Genomic DNA, 12,249 nt, shown 5'->3' with positions numbered 1-12,249 from the left:
CCTGGATAGATGGATGGATGGGCACCTGGATAGAGGGGTGGACAGGTACACAGACAGATGGGTGGATGGCTACATGGATAGATGGGTGGGTGGGTACCTGGGTAGATAGGTGGATGAGTACCTAGATAGGTGGATGAGTACCTGGATAGACAGGTAGATGGGTACATGGACAGATGGAAGCATGGGTACCTGGATAGATGGGTGGCCAGGTACATAGGTAGATAGGTGGATGGATACCTGGATAGATAGGTGGACAGGTACCTGAATAGATGGGTGGATGGGTACCTAGGCAGATGGGTGGACGGATACATAGATAGATGAAAGGATGAGTACATAAACAGATGGGTGTCACAATCTTCACCAGAACCAAAATTTGTTCTCTTGGTTTTTGTTTTTGTTCTTACAGTGTCCTGACATAAATCCAGTATTTCACAATGCCTTTTCTGAATCACTTATCCCAAATTTATAACCAAACAGTAATTGTCTATCTTTCCAAATTATAGTCCTTTCTTACAGGAATGAAAACTTTGGGGTCATTTGCTCCCTTCTCCTCATTTTACAAGTGAAGGAACTGAGGCCAGAGGGGAAGGTATTTGTTCAAGTTGATAAGTTCATAATGTCAGAGCTGGTGAGATTCTACCAAGATGGGAAAACCTCCCAGTTACTTCCAATGTCTTATTGTCTCCACATGAATGAATGAATGAATGAATGAATGAATAAATGAATGAATGAATAAATACATAAAGTAATAAGGAAATATATATATCTATAGATATAGATATAGATATAGATATAGATATAGATATAGATATAGATATAGATATAGATATCTCCATGCTCTCTGACATCAGAAAGGATTTTCATTCCCTTCTGACCAAGAGCCCAGCACAGGGCTGAGTTTTTTAAAAAGTACACCACTGAATACCATTTACCAAAGAGTAGTTCTTTCTCAATGACAGGAAAATAGAGAGATGTGTTTCCAATTAGTCAGGGAAAGAACTCAGCCACAAATGCCTTGCCATTTAGTGCTGCTAAGCTGGTGATTTCTCCCCAAAGCAGGGAACTGGTATAACTGTCATCATCCTTTCTGTTATTTGCATCCAAAGAAGTCACATGTGTCTCAGCAATGTGAAATATTCTCTTTCATCTGCTTGGGAATTATCATCTAGTGTCCGCTCCTTCCCCCAGATTGCACATCATTAAGTTCCCCTTCCATGAGGTAAACTCCTTGACACAAACTTTCATGCAAAGTATTATGTTTTAAAAAGAGAAAAATCATTAAAGAAGGGTTTAGCTTTCCTTCATTCTGTAGTCCTTTTTCTAAAGGAGCTCCTGACTGCCTGATAGCTTTCTCTGGGCACAAAAGACTCCTCTTCATTTTGGTTAACACACCTGATAAAGCTTCATTAAAATTCTTTCCCAAAACAGAAAACTCCAGCTTCTGGATTCAAAATAAACGTATGCATTTCTAAAAGGAAAGCTGACAAGGAGAAGTTACATGCACACCATTAAAAAGTCAGAAAAGCCCTGACTAAGAACAATCCTTCAATTCATTAATGCCAAGCCGTTCCACGGGAGGGAAGCAGGACAGCACCACTGAAAGAAGCCACAGCTTTGTAAAGGGCCAAGTTTACTGAGTTGATAGAGTTTTGAGGGAGTAACAGTAAGGAAACACCTCATTGAAGAGAAAGAACCTCCTGAGTTTTCAGGGCATTAACATTTCACTCAAAAGTTTGGACGGAAAGGAAAACTTGATATGGCAGCGTGTAGACTGTTGCAGTAATGGCCCCCTATATCCATGTCTTTTTCATACTAACTCTGGGCTTAGCCATGGCATTTGCTTTGATGACAGCAAAGAAGATGCAAGCAGTGATTTGAAAAGTTCTCAAGCATTAGGGCTTGCCCTTTTGCTGTTCTTGGCACTCTGTAACTGCCATGTGAACCAGACAGGGACTAGCCTGCTGAAAAATGAAAGACTACATGAAAAGAGATCCCAGTCATGTCACCCATCCCAGTGCCCAGTTGAGAGAGTAGTGAGGGAGACCAGACACAGACAGCTGAGACCACTCTGGATCCAGAGAACTATCCAAGTGAGTTCAGCCCAAGTTGCCCATCTGCACAACTGGGAAATACATACTTGTTTTTGAAGCCACTAATTTTGGGGGATGGTTTGTTACCCAGAAAAAGCTGACAGACACAGCAGTTCTGGAACTCTCACTGAGAACAAATCCATCAGTTTTAGGTGGATTATCATATCATTTCCAAGATTTGAGAAGCTTCTTCCTTGAAAAGATATCTGATGTAAGGTCCACTAGGATCCTTGCCAATCATGAAAAATGCATCTAACAAATAAAAGATGGGGATTCTATAGGGAAACAATGTAGCACATGCTGAATCCCACTCAGAGAACACTTAAGATAGTTATGGCATGTGGCTACCATGGATTCAGATGTACCCAAGTTGGCCAATGGATTTGGAGGGAGAGACACTTGGTTTGAGGTCTAACTCTGGCATTTACTAGTCCTGTGACTTTTGACAATTCATTTTACCTCTCTGTCTCTGTTTTGTCAATACTAAACTTGGGCCACTGAAAGTTAACATACAGAAGTCTTGTGAGAAATGAAAAACATACACGTGAACGTGATTTATACGTAGAGTGCTATATAATATCAGGTGTAATTTTTATGATGAAATTGATTAGTAATAGGGCTGTTGCTACTGGCCTAAACTCAAAAAAAAAAAAAAAGGTTTTAAAACACCATGGTGTTTGCCTATGCTTGTATACCCAAGTGATCATCCTAACCTAGTCCTGTCTTGTGCAAGGAACAAAAACTCATACATCTTGATCAATGAATGCCATCAGAATTTTAAGATACAGAGCTTTTATGTCTAAGAACCACATTAAAAACTGGCAAAAAAAAAAAAAACCCATAGAAATGGAAAGCATTTGCTATTGTAAGAAACCCTACTGTGAATTATTTAGTAATTAGAATAATCACTTCCTAATGTATCTATCATTAGTTCCATTAAATACACACACATTTACATGCATGCACCCCACATTTTAAAAAGTAGGATCTTACTCCACATATCTTCAGAGAGTATTTTTAACTGACTAGTGTGCCACAGCACTCTTGTAAAATCAGAAAGAAAGAGGTTTAAGTGTGTGTCTTGCCCTGTGGACTCAAACTATTGCAAAACATGTGAAAAAGTATGTAGGGTAGGATTGATATACAAACTCTGTCTCAGCAGAAACCTGGGTTCTGTGCTTCCTGGGCTCCTGGACTCTAACTCAATAATGGAGTTACTTCCCCAGTTTGTGGGAGGAAAAGAGCCATTTATGACTGTCCTCTAGTAATTTTTCTTAGATCCTCACTGCCTTTTACTGTTGTCTCTGAGACAATGTATCATAAGACAGCATTTCTGATTTGGCAGAAAATGACATGTTTAGCTGTTTTAAGTTTGGAGTGATATTAATAATAGTCTCCATATAGAGAATTCTTGCCATGTGCCTGTCATGGGTCCAAATACCTATGGTTATAATCCTCACAGCTATTCCATGAGATAGACACCATTATCCCTATTTCCTTTAGGAAAGGAGGTACAGAGTGGTGAAGTAACATGCACAAAGTCACACAGCCAGTCCGTGGAGGAACTGACATTTTCTCTGGGCAGTCTGACTCCAGATTCTGTGCTCTTAACTAGAACACATAAAAAATCCAGGGCATTCCTCAAGAAGCACCATGATTTCCAAATACTCTGCTCCCCAAACATGTTTGAGAAGCCCTGGGTTAACAATGTGGTAAAATAGAACCATTATGATAGAACTTGATACAATGCTAGTTTCCTGAATCTGAAGTCCCAACAGAAAACTTAATATTAGAACTGTGCTAATGACTCTTTGTGTATTTTATGCATAAGCGTGTGCGCACGCACACACACACACACACACACACACACACACACACACACACACCATACTCTACACCCCAGTCCGTTTACTGGATAACCTGCTTAGATTTATTTTATTTCATCTGTGAATGAAGATATTCCTCTTCCAATTCAATAAAAAAGCACAACAGAGCCGTAAATATAGAGATGAATGTAAGAATTCAACCGTTTGATTGCATTAATTCAAAGAACTGATTAAAGAGTCTTGATACAATGGTGGAAATCGGTTTGATTTATTAAGCTACATCATCCATGAAATCTACACAGAGTGGAGAAAAAAATTAAACCTGTCACTTTAAAGAAATACACTCTACAATAAAGCGAATGAGGAAAAGGAACTCCTAGGATAATTTATAAACATATGCATATCTGGAGAAACCAACTCACAACTGAATATTACATTCTTCCAAGTTTGTGATTGGGGGCAGCTCCCCCCTCACTCCTACCTGCAGTTCTCAATTTAGAAGAGGAATATTGCTTTGCTGTTGTTTCTCCTCAGCAAGGATCTGTAAGTTACAAACACTTCCTGGCAATTAGGAGACCACTGGCCTTTGCACTGTAGCATCACAGTGTTTGGTTGGCTCTATCCTGCCACATGGCCAGAGCCAAGGGTGGTAGCCAAAGGTTCCCAGCCTCAAACACTTGTAATCTGCCTCAAGGGACCAGAAGAAGCTCTTGACCAAATAATTCCAATAGGATACTTGCTATTTCTCAAAGTATGGTCACTGGCCTTCTGCATCATCACTACCTGGGGACTTGTTAGAACAGCAGAGCTTCAGCCCTCCTGAATCAGAGCCTGACTTTACCAAAATCCCCAGATGATTTCTACACATAGTAAAGTTTGAGAAGTCCTTTCCTAGGTTTCAGATGTCAACCAAAGCGTTGTTCTGTGCTGGGAACAATACTCTAACTGCAAAGTGGTAGGTGATTAGCAGGTTAAGATACTGGAAGTCTTAGAAATGGTTGGCAGCAGGCTTGGGAAGAGGCGATCTTACTGAGTCACTTTCAAAGATTTAAAAGGCTTCCCATAACAGAAGATCAAGGTCTGTTCCATGAGGTGCCAAGGAGAAGGACTACGTAGTTTCGATCAGAGTTTCTCAATAACAGAACTACTGACATTTGAGCCCAACAATTCTTTATTGTGTGAGGCTGTCTTACACATCGTAGGGTTTTAACAGTATCCCTGGCTTCTACCAGGGCTGTCAGTATCAGCACCCACTGCGAATAGTAAAAATCAATTAGGTCTCCAATCAGTACCAACTATCTCCAGGGAGACAAAATCATGCCCAGTTGAAAACCTCTGGTTTAGATGACCAGTAGCTCATAGGAATCAACCCAGTGACATGATGGCTAGAAACAAAATACAATAAAATATCAAATAGCACAATCTTTATAAGAATAAGTAGAAATTCAGATGAACAAAGGCAATGTTCTGGACCTATTCCACTCTGATCATTCCTTCTTGTATTAAATACTACATTGGGCTTTGCCCCCATACTTAACAACAACAACAACAACAACAACAACAACAACAAACCTGGCTAAATTAGCTATGTTGATATGAAAGCATCCAATATGGTGACACATCGGGGAATTATGTTATATGAGGAATAACTGATGGAAGTGTTGTGTTAAATTTGGAGATAAGAAACATATGCCAGATATCTTGCTGTATATGAAGGATTATGTGAAAGAGGAAGCTGACCTATTCTGTATTAAGATAGAGCCAGGGACATTATAATGGATGGGGGATTAAGAGTGAGTACAATTCTGTAGTCAGAGATGCTGAGAGAAATGGGTTGCACTATAAGGTAGACAGGGCCCCATCACCAGGAGACAATATAAGACCAAGTTGGATAATCCCCTGTCACAGAGGAGGTAGAATGGACCCTGGCCTAAGTTAGAATATGACGAGATCACTCATTCATTCTATCATTTATGCATTCGATATTTATTACATGTCTGATACAATACAACTACATGCGTGTAATATAAAAGAGAACTGCATGTTCTAAGAAGAAATAGAATTAGTCTTGGCCTTTAAGGTATTCAGAGAGAGAGAGAGACACTGCCTGGATAATCCACAATGACCAGGACCCAGTAAGTGAGGCAGGAGGGACCCCTGACCCAGCATTCTGCTCTGTTCTAGGCACTTGATAAAATTTGCCGAATGAATGGTGCCAAGCAAAGCAAATTAAGGAAGATTTGGCCTCTTATCCTGCCACTTAGCAGCTTTGGGACCATTGACAAGTCTCAGGTGAGCAAGAAGACTCTGGTTCCGATTTAAAACTAGAAGAGATTTCAGTTACACTACTGTGGTGTCCCTGTCCTCCTAGAGCTTCTAAATTATGTAATGAACAGTGCAGACCCTAAGAGAATAGGCATTCAGTATTAGCTAAAGAAATGAGATAATGAGTATCCATCATGCAAAGAGGGCTCAATGTGAAGCTTTTCCCCTACAGTGGATAACTATATCCTACTTCATGTGCACACTATAATCTTTCACTTCCTGTTAATTTATTTTCCTAGTTGGTAAAACAGACAGAGCTGTGCAGTTACTGAGAAGAAAAACAGCTACCACCAGTACACTTTTTTGTAACTCACACCTCGCCTCGGGCTAACAATGCCAAGGTCCTCTTAGCTAAACACTAATTATCATCACATGGACACAATTAACTATCATTTTCATGCAAATAATGGATCCAAACCAAATTCAAATGGTGAGGTTTTCTTTGAAAAAAAAAAAAAAAAACAACATGGCACAATGCTGACAAGGAGACCAAAGTAAATGTCTCCATGTGTCTTTAATAATAACCTTAAAGGAAGACATATTTTATCCTAAAAGAAGTGGGTCAGTCATATGACCCTACTGAGCAAGTATTAAAACAGCTGTTCTATGCATAGAATAACATTCTTTTAATTTACTGTGTTTGCTTTTTAGACCCTATTTTGTTTTTCCATTTTGAAGAACTAAATGCCCCAGATGAATCAGTCAACAATATGTTGGCTGCTTTCACATTCAGCCTTCTGCTGTTTTATAATAGTGCCCCGATCTTATTTCAAGAAAAGAATGACAAACTTATAGCTGCAAATGCTAAATTTATGAGGTTCTTTGTGGCAGGCATTACTGAGAACAGGGCTGAGGAAATAGGTAAGACGTAGTGGAAAGAAGAAACCTCCATAAATACAAGTCCAGGCCTTGATTTTCATGCAAGCCCTGCAATCCAAGCACCAAAGCCCCACATGCTTGAGATTTTTTTTTTAAGACGTGTGGGGCAGCCAAAGGTGCTGAGTGCTAATTAGATGAACAAATGAATGGTCACCCTCAAAGGGCACATTATGCCTAGTCACAGCTCTTCTGAATGCCCTGGTTGCTGCTTAAATAGCTCTGTGACTTTAAATGGTACAAGGTCAAGAAGAGTTGTATTTTGCTGGAAACTTCCCAGCAGACCCCACACTGCTCACCAGGGTCTGGTGCTGTGTCTTTGCAAAAGTGACCAGTTAGGATGGGAGGAATGCAACCCTTTATATTTCACCAACACGATGCCAAATAATTAGTAGGAGGCACATTTAGCATTTGCTGAATGAAGTGGTCCTCACCCCTTCTTCACTGTCAGTTTAGGGACTGAGTGGGTAGAACTTTTGAGAAAGCAAATTCCACTCGATGTACAATTAGGAAGCCTGTTTAAAAGGATGTTTACTCGAAGAGCATTCTAGGCAACACTAGTTTCACATAAGTACTTGTGAAAAAAGTTTTCACCAACAAATAATTTTAGGAAATGAGGACATATTCCACCGTCCTCCTGGAGATTCAATATTGCACTTTGGCACATTAAAGACTTAGGAAGCAAGAGAAGGAAAGCCTGCTTAATTTTCCTAAAACCTTTTTCTAAGGAGCTCCTCTTCCATATGACACCCATCAGAGATTTAAATTATTTGAATGACAAAGCACTTTTTAGACTTTTTATCCAGGTGTCTGATCCATTGTTGATCTGCAGGAACAGATGACTTGGTAGCTAGATCACCTTCTGAGAGTAACTTAAGCTTTTGAGACAGTAAGGCCTACTGTTTTCCAACAGCCTCATAAGCTAAGGAACTAAGCCTCATAGACTCATCATGAGACCTTGAGCATTTCAGAATCTCTATATCCCTTCAGTACTGTTGAACTCTTGAAGCAGCATGTCAATACATGGATGTATGAGCCTATTTGAAAGTCAAGCTCATGATCCTATTCAGCGATAGTACCACCCTCCTTGTAAATGATACTCCAGCAATACTGTATACCTGTAATTTTCCAACACACCACATCCTCTCAAGTCTCTGTACCTTTGAACAGATTCTACCCTCTGTCTGAAGGCTATATTAATTTCTCTACCACCAAAATAGCAATAATGGTTGATGCAAGTTACAGCTCTCAAGCTAAACAATGAATTCATAGGTTCTTCCTCTTTGTTCATGAGTCACTGCTTCTCCTGAAAGCCCCACTTAGAATTTAGCTCCCCCTTCTTTAGGCCTCCTCTTATACATGCATTGTATCACGTTTCACAGTGATTGTCTATTTAGACCTCTGATTACTTACAGCAACATTTTATTTACTTTTGAAGCCTCGTGCTTATGACAGTGCCCAGAAAACTGTAAATCCTAACACAATTTTTACTCAAAGATTACACATCCCTCTTTTTCTGTGTAAGGTTTATGGTCATATGTTGTATTCAATGCCACTGAAGATTGTGCAGCTATTGGAAGTACATACAAAATATATACTTAGCTCTCTCTCTTCCCAGAGAAAATATGAAATCAGTATAATTGGGGTTAAAAACAACAATAAAGCAAAACTCAGTATTCTGAAGGGTGAAAGAATCCCAAGTTGAAGTTCTGGGGAAATTCTTGGCCACGTGAAATCAACCAGTTGTGGACCTAGCAAGTACCTCTCCTGTAAATACAGTATCTTTCCAGTCATGAAGTTTTAATACCACCTTAAAAGATACTGATTGGATCAGGGGAACTAATTATTATTAAAAATGACAACCAAAAACAATCTCCAATCAAAGATTTGTTTAGCTTTTTAAAGAACAGAACCAGAACAATGATAATTTAATGCACTGCTATCCCTGGCAACAGCAAGTATGTGTATCTATCTAGGCTCACTGTCCCTTTGTCTTTCACCACACTGCTAATAGGCTTTGCTTTATAGGAGCAGCTATGGAAACTCTGACATATGTACAACTTCAAGAAACACGCTCATATCTATTACTAAATATTTATGCAACTTAGCCCTAGTTCAGCAATGACCACTTTCCAAAACATTTTAAAGGGCATTTATAGAAGCTACACAGATTTAAAAAGAGAAGGCTACTTTAATAAATTTCTTTTTATAAATTCCTTAATTTGCTCTTAGATAGGTTACAGGCACCAAGGGTCACAAGTTCATAAAATGATTACATATATATATATATATATATATATATGTATATATATATGTATATACATATATTCATATTCATTCAGGCCTTAAACGTAAGCCCACAAACATTGTGTTTGGAGCACTGCAAGTTTGAGCTCCACTTAATTAAATCATGGGTTTATAAACTAGTGAGGGGACACCATTTCTTATCTCCCAGCAGGAATGAGTATAAAGAATTCCAAGTCAGTCCTAGCCTTTTTAGAAATTTTGGGGGAAAATATTTAAAATTTCCATCCACAACAGAATGCCTTAATTTATGACAGTTTATATAAATATTGCTTTGTTGCTTCAATGATATGCAGACAATGGAGTTTTAACTATCATCAAGAAATAGCAGTTTTCCAGACCTCACCTATTTGAATCATTTGTAAGATACTTGGGAGGCCACGCATTCGATAGCTACCACACCTTAAGATGATTGGTACTGAAATAGCCATGGATTAAGATGACCAAAATTACTCAAACCCAAGGATTTCCATATACAATTTTCCTGTAGACTAGTCATAGGCCATTCAGAGAGCTATTCCTATCAAATGGAATAGTTTTAGTTTCTCCTTTTGGCCTTTGGTCTTATCACTTGTTAAACAAGGGAATTGGAAGCTGGGGACAAACTGCAAGGTCACCTTGGAATTTGTTTAAAAAAAAGTGAAGATTCCTTAAGTTCTGTGGCATATCTAGATAAAACGGTTGGAAGCAGTTCCTAGAAATGTGAATATTTAACAAGTATCCCAGATGATTCTAAAAGGACACACTAGAATCCACAAATCAATGAAACAAGTAACTGCTGGGTAGCTCCCAGTTCTAATATTGTGGGTATTGGTTATGGCTCTGGCAAGGACATCAACATAATTCCTGGGGGCCTTTCTTATGTATAGGACTAGACAGTCCCAATCCATACCTATTTTCACCAAAGGGCACAAAATATGAGATAAATACTTGGAGTGCACAGTACCTCCATTACCTTGGCCAATTTGCTTCCAATATGTTCTTCCTAGTTTTGAACCTCGTGCCACTTCAGGAAGAGGTCCTATAACCCATGTGCTGCTCTGGACCCATGTGGGAGATGGCTCTTGTTAGCTTTTGTGACTTAGAAGTAAGTTGGATAAATCGCCTATAAAAAAAAAAATCTCTTGCCCTTTGAAAGGTAATCAAAAGAGTCATTTTGGTATTTTCTTAACTGGCCCCTGGATTCCCTTCATGGGATTTAAGAACCCAACCCTAAATCAGTCTGTCACTAAACAGCTGCTTTCACTGCCTTCCTAAAAGGACCTTACAGGGTGGTTTCCACGCCTCAGAAATCTGACATTTAGAAGCAAACACCTGCCCTCCACCCACTCCCCAACTCACCAGCCACATTCCCCAAGTTGCTTAGCCATTAGCTCAAATACAACTTGCTGAGTTCAGTTGATTTAATCTAAGGCAGTCACTGGAATCAGCCCCTTATCAGGGGCTGAGGTGTTTGGGGAAAGGTTAGAAGGAATGAAGTGACAAAGGGTTCAAATATCCTACAGTTGGAGTTGAATAAATGGCCACTCATTTCAAAGCTTCAGATTTCAAAAGAAAACAGCTTAGGGCTAGAGAGGAAAATGGGGAGGGGACACCCAACACCATCCAGGATATATGTATTCTGTCTGATTTATTTAAATAGAAAGAGACATAAGTGCATTTATAAGAATTGCTTTAGCTTTTGTATTTATCAGTCTCCTCCATCTTACCTCCATTACAGCTCTGACAGAATCATTAATTTCAGTCAATCAATCATTTAACAAAAACTTGCAGGTGACCTCAACATGCCATATAAGCCACAGAGAACTAGTCACAACAGCAGTCTTCAAATTCCCTTGGAAAGGAAAATTAAGCCTGCTATGTGTGCTTGGGGCAACCTAAGCCGTAAATCTCTCTTTTCTGATCTCTTCATATAGATGAAAGAGCAGAGCCGCTCTGGGTTACATACAACAATTATGTGTTCACCAAACTCAGGGAATCGGCTTTCAGACAGCCCTAATCATTACCAATTAACCACGTCTGCTGACATCCTGTAAGAGCTGCCTTAGTGCTGCTGAATACCCGGCCTTCCCTTCAGGCAGCGAGTCTCTTACATTACAGCATATGTGTTTTAGAAGGCCTATTAATGTTTGTTGACAATTCCAAATAGAGGTCACCTGTTGTCATGGTGCAAAATACCCTCTTTCCCTCTATGAATGCCAGGCAGGGAGGGCAGCTTTGTTAGAAACACTTCAATGCGTTTCTATATTGCCACCAACATTCAGATCTGATGAAAAGAGATTTAGGGTCTCTCAACTCTTCAATGGCAGTTCCCACCTGCTACCGCACACCCATTTGGGGCTGAAAGGAGCCTCTTCCTTGGATAATAAACATGACAGAATATGTGCAGGCCGTAGGCCTCCACAGGAAGATGTCTAGTCACTGGCAACCAAATTTTAACATGAAGATTTACTGACATCATCACAAATGTAAATGTGGAAAGCGAATTTCATTCCACTGGATGCAAAGTGGCCTTTTTCCATTTAAACGACCCTCATTTGGTCCCTAACAGTTCAGAACAGAGAATCTGCATTTAGGGATTCTGCTGCCAATTTGCATAGAAATCCTTGTCTGTACTTGTAGCATGTTCTTGCTGGGTTTGAAAATGGTGCTGTTTCAGTAAGATCTAAGTGGAATTGAACCGGCTAGCTCAGTCAGTAGAGCATGACACTCTTAAGTGGAGATTGGAAAAAAAATTTTTTTTTAATTTCATTCCTTAATTAAATTCAATAAATATTTAAATCATTTTGATTCCCCCAATTTGTGTCAAGGAAAGAAAAACATTATCC

The 12,249-nt window shown here is 39.4% G+C and overlaps 1 protein-coding gene across 1 annotated transcript in view; it reads right to left on the bottom strand.

Annotated features, from left to right (window-relative positions):
* LRMDA (leucine rich melanocyte differentiation associated) overlaps nt 1–12,249 on the bottom strand; it is a 1,035,260-nt gene that overhangs the window by 301,159 nt on the left and 721,852 nt on the right. The gene's annotated exons all lie outside the window — the stretch shown is intronic.

The sequence above is a fragment of the Lynx rufus genome, unplaced genomic scaffold, assembly GCF_022079265.1.
Source record: "Lynx rufus isolate CCGP_SWC_20201006 ecotype Redwood Valley unplaced genomic scaffold, mLynRuf1.p SCAF_11, whole genome shotgun sequence".
Classification (NCBI taxonomy): domain Eukaryota; kingdom Metazoa; phylum Chordata; class Mammalia; order Carnivora; family Felidae; genus Lynx; species Lynx rufus.
Note: the sequence above shows the minus strand (reverse complement) of the source record. Positions and strands in the feature narration are given on the sequence as shown.